The following is a 7925-nucleotide window of genomic DNA, read 5'->3' on the forward strand; positions in this document are numbered from 1 at the left end:
AAGCAAATAAGACCATCAACCTTCTTAAAATACTGGCTGCCCAACCATGGGCAAAGTGCCCAGTTATTCTAACAAACATCACCAGAGCTCTTATAAGATCAAGACTATCATATGGACAGGAGGCCTACTTCTCGTCGGCTCGAAAATGGCTTGATAAGCTACAGTCAGCGGAATCTCGTGCCCTTCGCCTTGCCCTCGGACACCCAAGGCATTCAAAGCAGGCCATTGTATACCACCAAGCAGGATTCCTCCCTCTTGACATGTGGCGACGTAAGTGCTGCGCGGATTACAATGTTCGAGCCAACACAGTGCAAAACTCAACAAAAGAGGAGCTACAACCGCATTACAACCATGTCCAAAACAAAAAGGCCCACTTTGGCACTACTTTTACCTCACTGGCTCAATTCAATGCTTCACTCTTTAGTGAAATCAGCGTCGACCCAAATGATGTGGCCCAAAACCCCATATCTCGTGATCCCTCATGGACAATGAAAGAAATGAATTTTGACACATAATATTGTACAGCTACAAAGGATGATCAGTTATTACTCAGGCTACAAACCCTTGAGCACATTGATACTGTATACAAAGGCCATGTTCATGTTTACACAGACGGGTCAGTTTTGGATGACAAGAAGGCTGGCGCAGCTTTTGTAATCCCCAGCGATGACCTGACTGGGAAATTTAAACTGTGCAACAGAAACTCGATCTTCTCAGCTGAGCTCCTTGCCATCTGCATGTCGCTTGTTCATTTCAATCTCAAGGACACTCCTCTCTGTATCTGTCTGTTACGCTGCACTTGTAGAACAAGTCATCCCGATGTCTGGCATTGTTGCAGCGGAGTGGGGGTGCGCAGCTAGTTCTTTATCGTCGTCTGGCTACTGCCAGCGCCGACTTGAAGCTCTCGGTCGATGCCGAGGTTACAATTTCTTCATCTAATTGGTTCCAGGCCACTACAGTCTTTGGAAAAAAACGAATGTCTGTATTGCTCAGTGTTACAGCGTGGCACAGTGAAGCATCTGCTATTGTTCCTGATGACTTTGTAGTTGTCTACTGGATTCGAGGTGCTAAAGTCTCTGGAAGATTGACGTGGACGAATGAGGCGTCCTGGTTTTTGAGGGGTCAGGAACTTGTCAGGCGGGATTGCCGGCACCAGCCCCTCAGCCACTTTGTAGAAAAAGGTTAGACGCAGGTGTTCGCGACGTTCCTGGAGGGTTGGTAGTTGGAGCTTGTGTAGGAGCCCCTCAAAAGATAACTATATTCTCTGACTCCAAAGCAGCCATCGAAGCATTAAGAACTAACAAAAGATCAAAAAAATTTTTTTTTTCTTTACAATTTTCAGATTTTTAATGACCAAAGTCGTTAGTTAATTTTTAAGCCACCAAGCTGAAATGCAATACCGAAGTCCGGGCTTCGTCGAAGATTATTTGACCAAACTTTCAACCAATTTGGTTGAAAAATGAGAGCGTGACAGTGCCGCCTCAACTTTTACGAAAAGCCGGATATGACATCATCAAAGAGATTTATCAAAAAAATGAAAAAAACGTCTAGGAATATCATACCCAGAAACTCTCATGTCAAATTTCATAAAGATCGGTCCAGTAGTTTAGTCTGAATCGCTCTACACACACACACAGACAGACACACACACACACACACACACACACACACACACACACACACACACACACACACACACACACACACACACACACACACACACACGCAAATACACCACGACCCTCGTCTCGATTCCCCCCTCTACGTTAAAACATTTGAAGCCACCAAGCTGAAATGCAATACCGAAGTCCGGGCTGTGTCGAACATTACTTGATCAAAATTGCAACTAATTTGGTTGAAAAATGAGGGCGTGACAGTGCCGCCTCAACTTTCACGAAAAGCCGGATATGACGTCATCAAAGACATTTATCAAAAAAATGAAAAAAACGTCTGGGGATATCATACCCAGGAACTCTCATGTCAAATTTCATAAAGATCGGTCCAGTAGTTTAGTCTGAATCGCTCTACACACACACACACACACACACACACACACACACACACACACACACACACACACACACACACACACACACACAGACAGACACAGACACACACACACACACACACACACACACACACACACACACACACACACACACACACACACACGCACATACACCACGACCCTCGTCTCGATTCCCCCCTCTACGTTAAAACATTTAGTCAAAACTTGACTAAATGTAACAAGTCGCGTAAGGCGAAAATACAACATTTAGTCAAGTAGCTGTCGAACTCACAGAATGAAACTGAACGCAATGCCATTTTTCAGCAAGACCGTATACTCGTAGCATCGTCAGTCCACCGCTCATGGCAAAGGCAGTGAAATTGACAAGAAGAGCGGGGTAGTAGTTGCGCTAAGAAGGATAGCACGCTTTTCTGTACCTCTCTTTGTTTTAACTTTCTGAGCGTGTTTTTAATCCAAACATATCATATCTATATGTTTTTGGAATCAGGAACCAACAAGGAATAAGATGAAAGTGTTTTTAAATTGATTTCGACAATTTAATTTTGATAATAATTTTTATATATTTAATTTTCAGAGCTTGTTTTTAATCCAAATATAACATATTTATATGTTTTTGGAATCAGCAAATGATGGAGAATAAGATGAACGTAAATTTGGATCGTTTTATAAATTTTTTTATTTTTTTTTACAATTTTCAGATTTTGTTAAATTACCAAAGTCATTAATTAATTTTTAAGCCACCAAGCTCAAATGCAATACCAAAGTCTGGGCTTCGTCGAAGATTACTTGACCAAAATTTCAACCAATTTGGTTGAAAAATGAGGGCGTGACAGTGCCGCCTCAACTTTCACGAAAAGCCGGATATGACGTCATCAAAGACATTTATCAACAAAATGAAAAACACGTTCGGGGATTTCATACCCAGGAACTCTCATATCAAATTTCATAAAGATCGGTCCAGTAGTTTAGTCTGAATCGCACACACACAGACAGACACACACACACACACACACACACACACACACACACACACAGACAGACACACACACGCACATACACCACGACCATCGTCTCGATTCCCCCCTCTACGTTAAAACATTTAGTCAAAACTTGACTAAACGTAAAAAGGAAGCGAGATTAACCTGGTCTGGTGTCCAGCACACGTGAACGTGCCTGGCAACGAGAGAGCAGACAAAGCCGCTAAAGAAGCTGCCCAAGGCATAGGCGCCTCCGAGGTAGACCTGCCATTGTCTGCTTCTGAGATCAGTAGCCTTACAGACTCTCTTCTCTGGAGAGAATGGAGGAACAAATACATGCACACGGCTATAAGCTCTGGCTGGCTCATTTGGGAAGCCCCATCAAAACAGATGAACACCTATAATGCATGCCCACGTGTAATAAAAAGGATTAACCGCCTAAGGGCAGAAGCTGGGAACTACCAATTTCTAGTGCTTAAATGCACCTGTCAATCCGACCTCAGCATTGCTCATTTGACTTTGGAGTGTGATTTGAACTCATGCCACTTTCAACCCCTGACTCAGTTTATAAACTCAAATAGAAATATCCTGCCAAATACCCCAAATGAAAAATTAAGCTATCTTTTAAGTTTTAATAAAGACCTTGGGTGGCAAGGTCCCAAACTTATCGCTGGACTTGTGCACACGCACCCACTTGGTCCCTGGATATGAAGAGACATTGCTGCGGCTGACGCCATTGCTTCTCATATAGCTACTATATATTTTTTATCAGAACCTTTAAGAATACCATTTTATATCCAAGTATCTCTTAATACCATTTTTAATTAGATGAGCGAGAGTGTGCGGGGGGTGGGAGGGTGGTGAACCACTGTACATAAAGGAAAAGTTTGTGTGCGCTCTGTGTGTTTTTAATCTAATACAAATGTCGCCAATGTTTTTACAGAGTGACGTTAAATAAACGAATTACTGCCGAAAGAAGGGAAGAGATGCTCGAATATAAACCGATCGGTCGCCGAAAACGTGCGGCCTCCGCCCTGGCTTCCGTCCTTCTCGGACAGTGAGGAGCCCGCGTCAAAGGGGGACAACCAGGTTGGTATCGTTGTTATCTTATAAAAAAAAAAAATTAAAAAAAATTAAGTAGTTATCACCATGTAAGAAGTCCGCGCCAAAGGGAGACAATCCGGTTAGTTATGTTATTATTATTATTGTTTTTTTTTAAATGTTTTTTTTTAAGTAGTTATCACTTTGTGAGAAGTCCGTGTCAAGAAAGACAATCAGTTAGGTGTTCTGTGTGTGTTTTGTTGGTGTTTTTTTTCAATTGACATTTTTTTGTAGGAAGTCCGTGCCAAAAGAGACAACCATGCATGTTACTTCCGTAGCTACTTGATTTTCATCACCTCATTATAAACCCGCTTCAAGAGACCATAAGGTTGGTTACGTAGTGGTTTAAGTTGTCATCACATAGTGAAAAGTCCGTGTCAAGGGAGACAATCTCGTTGGTTCCGTCGCCATTCGTCATTACTTAGAGAAGTTAGACGTCAAGGGAGACAATCACGTTGCTTCCGTATACGTAGCTCCTTAATAGTCATCAACTCATGAGAAGCCCACCGGCACGGTTGGCCTAGTGGTAAGGCGTCCGCCCCGTGATCGGGAGGTCGTGGGTTCGAACCCCGGCCGGGTCATACCTAAGACTTTAAAATTGGCAATCTAGTGGCTGCTCCGCCTGGCGTCTGGCATTATGGGGTTAGTGCTAGGACTGGTTGGTCCGGTGTCAGAATAATGTGATTGGGTGAGACATGAAGCCTGTGCTGCGACTTCTGTCATGTGTGTGGCGCACGTTATATGTCAAACCAGCACCGCCCTCATATGGCCCTTCGTGGTCGGCTGGGCGTTAAGCAAACAAATTAACAAATACATAAATGAGATGCCCGCTTCAAGGGAGACCATAAGGTTCGTTAAGTAGTGTTCTATGTTGACATCACCCCGTGAAAAGTCTAAGCCATGGGAGACAATCACGTTGGTTCTGTAGTGTTTTAAGTAATACTCACGTCGTGAAAAGTCTATGTCAAGGGAGACAATCACGTTGGTTCCGTAGTGTTTTAAGTAATACTCACATCGTGAAAAGTCTAAGCCATGGGAGACAATCACGTTGGTTCCGTAGTGTTTTAAATACTACTCACATCGTGAACAGTCTATGTCAAGGGAGACAATCATTTTTGTTCCGTAGTGTTTTAAGTAATACTCACATCGTGAAAAGTCTATGCCATGGGAGACAATCGCGTTGGTTCCGTAGTGTTTTAAGTAATACTCACATCGGGAAAAGTCTAAGTCAAGGGAGACAATCACGTTGGTTCCGTAGTGTTTTAAGTAATACTCACATCGTGAAAAGTCTATGCCATGGGAGACAATCGCGTTGGTTCCGTAGTGTTTTAAGTAATACTCACATCGGGAAAAGTCTAAGTCAAGGGAGACAATCACGTTGCCAGGTTCCGTAGTGTTTTAAGTAATACTCGCATCGTGAAAAGTCTATGTCAAGGGAGACAATCACGTTGGTTCCGTAGTGTTTTAAATAATACTTACATCGTGAACAGTCTATGTCAAGGGAGACAATCACGTTGGTTCCGTAGTGTTTTAAGTAATACTCACATCGGGAAAAGTCTAAGTCAAGGGAGACAATCACGTTGGTTCCGTAGTGTTTTAAGTAATACTCGCATCGTGAAAAGTCTAAGCCATGGGAGACAATCACGTTGGTTCCGTAGTGTTTTAAGTAATACTCACATCGGGAAAAGTCTAAGTCAAGGGAGACAATCATTTTTGTTCCGTAGTGTTTTAAGTAATACTCGCATCGTGAAAAGTCTAAGCCATGGGAGACAATCACGTTGGTTCCGTAGTGTTTTAAGTAATACTCACATCGGGAAAAGTCTAAGTCAAGGGAGACAATCACGTTGGTTCCGTAGTGTTTTAAGTGATACTCGCATCGTGAAAAGTCTAAGCCATGGGAGACAATCACGTTGGTTCCGTAGTGTTTTAAGTAATACTCGCATCGTGAAAAGTCTATGCCATGGGCATGGGAGACAACCACGTTGGTTCCGTAGTGTATTAAGTAATACTCGCATCGTGAAAAGTCCAAGCCATGGGAGACAATCACGTTGGTTCCGTAGTGTTTTAAGTAATACTCACATCGTGAAAAGTCCGTGTCAAGGGAGACAATCACGTTGGTTCCGTCGCTGTTCGTCATTACTTACAGACACGGTGACAAATCTGTATGAATGGAAAGAGGTTAGCTCCGCGGTTTTTACGTCTATTCAATATTTGACTGTGAGTCTATGTGTTGCAATAGACTAGCTGGGAGGGATGTGATGCTCTGTGTGTGTGTGTGTGTGTGTGTGTGTGTGTGTGTGTGTCTGTGTGTGTGTGTGTGTGTGTGGGTGTGTGTGTGTGTGTGTGTGTGTGTGTGTGTGTGTGTGTGTGTGTGTGTGTGAAAAATCTGTTTTGTTTTTAATGTTGATCACTATAATTATTATCATTTTCAAACGTCTGTTTTTGCAGGCTCTTGGGCGACAGCAGAAGGAGGAAAATGCGCCACACCTTTACACAGACAATTCACATTCCGGAAGTGAACGTTGAAACTTTCAAGTTTATGCTACTGTGCCCTTTGAAGATTTAATCTATACGGAAATGTAGACATTTAGCAAACCGATACAGAAAAGACCTGCTTTTTTGTTGTCAAGGCAGGCAAAATTATAATTTCTCGGACCATTTTATGGTTCTTCATTGAAATAATTATAGCGGTTGGACTTCACTCCCACTATTATAAAATAAAAGTGTTATTGTCATTGACTATGTATTATGGTTGAGTATTTATGTGCGTGTCTGCCCAATCTGTGTGTATATGAATTCGTGTGTATGTATACTTGTTGAGTGTGTATTTGAGACAAAGTCAAAGAGTGAAAAAATAAATGAATAGAAAGAGATGAAAGTGTTTTAGGATTAAAACTAACCTACAAAAACTTACAACCAAAACGTTAACCTTTACAAAGTTTATTAACACTAAACAACTGACAACAACTGTCAACAAGTCTCACATAGTTTCTCTGGTCTATTTCAAGGGAGACAACTATTCTATCATTAAACTCTTGCTTCTAACACTCCTCAAAGAAAACTAACACCATAACCAATACAAGAACTCTAAAGATTCCCAGACTAAAAAAGAACACTATATTACATAAACAACTCACAAACTGACAATACTAATGACTTCACAAAAGACTTTTTCACGACTAACCCAAACCGACCCACCACATGCCCATGGAGTTGGACTTCTAAGCCCAAAAACAACTTTACATCAGCAGCTGGTCTTCTCCCAAAAACAACTAGAGGCGAAGCCTTCAAGGCTCACGTAAGAAATAGACAAACAGTAACAAAAACTCAATCACTCCGTCACACATACACACACACACACACAGTAAGCATAGGTGACACTGTACTTTGTGCAAGAAAGCGAGACACTAGATCTAGATCTGTCTGTCTGCAGATAGCCTACTTACAGGGACACGACTGAGTAATACCGAATATTCTGGACTCGCAACGAAATATACAAACAAATGACAATGAACAACGCTTCGACCTGATGGTCTTCAACAGGTTAAAAAAAAAAATGAATACAACAATACAAATATCAAAACGACTTATCAGAGAAGATGATGTCCTCCAAGCGCAAAAGAAGGGGGAAGGGAGATAAATCAAAAAGAAAAATGAGCAATGAAAAATGAAACCAAAACGAAACAAACCAGAATAATAACGCTTGAAGGGCCTGAAGTTGAAAGAAAGAGAGAGAGAGAGAGTGTCAACAATCTACGACACGACTGCCAACTAGTCTCGGCCCGCTCAAAAAACAATGACCGAGACTTTCAGTAATC

The 7925-nt window shown here is 41.9% G+C and overlaps 1 long non-coding RNA gene across 5 annotated transcripts in view; it reads left to right on the forward strand.

The window, feature by feature from the left end:
* LOC138971654 (uncharacterized) overlaps positions 1 to 7925 on the forward strand; it is a 42539-nt gene that overhangs the window by 24267 nt on the left and 10347 nt on the right. For 4 of the 5 annotated variants that reach the window (XR_011457329.1, XR_011457326.1, XR_011457328.1 and 1 more), the window contains exons 3-4: positions 3950 to 4095; positions 6556 to 6846. This is a non-coding gene — a long non-coding RNA (uncharacterized lncRNA). Of the gene's footprint in view, positions 1 to 3949; positions 4096 to 6555; positions 6847 to 7925 lie in introns of those variants that run through there. The other variant, XR_011457330.1, reaches the window with a different exon arrangement.

Source organism: Littorina saxatilis, linkage group LG7 (genome assembly GCF_037325665.1).
Source record: "Littorina saxatilis isolate snail1 linkage group LG7, US_GU_Lsax_2.0, whole genome shotgun sequence".
Lineage (NCBI taxonomy): Eukaryota > Metazoa > Mollusca > Gastropoda > Littorinimorpha > Littorinidae > Littorina > Littorina saxatilis.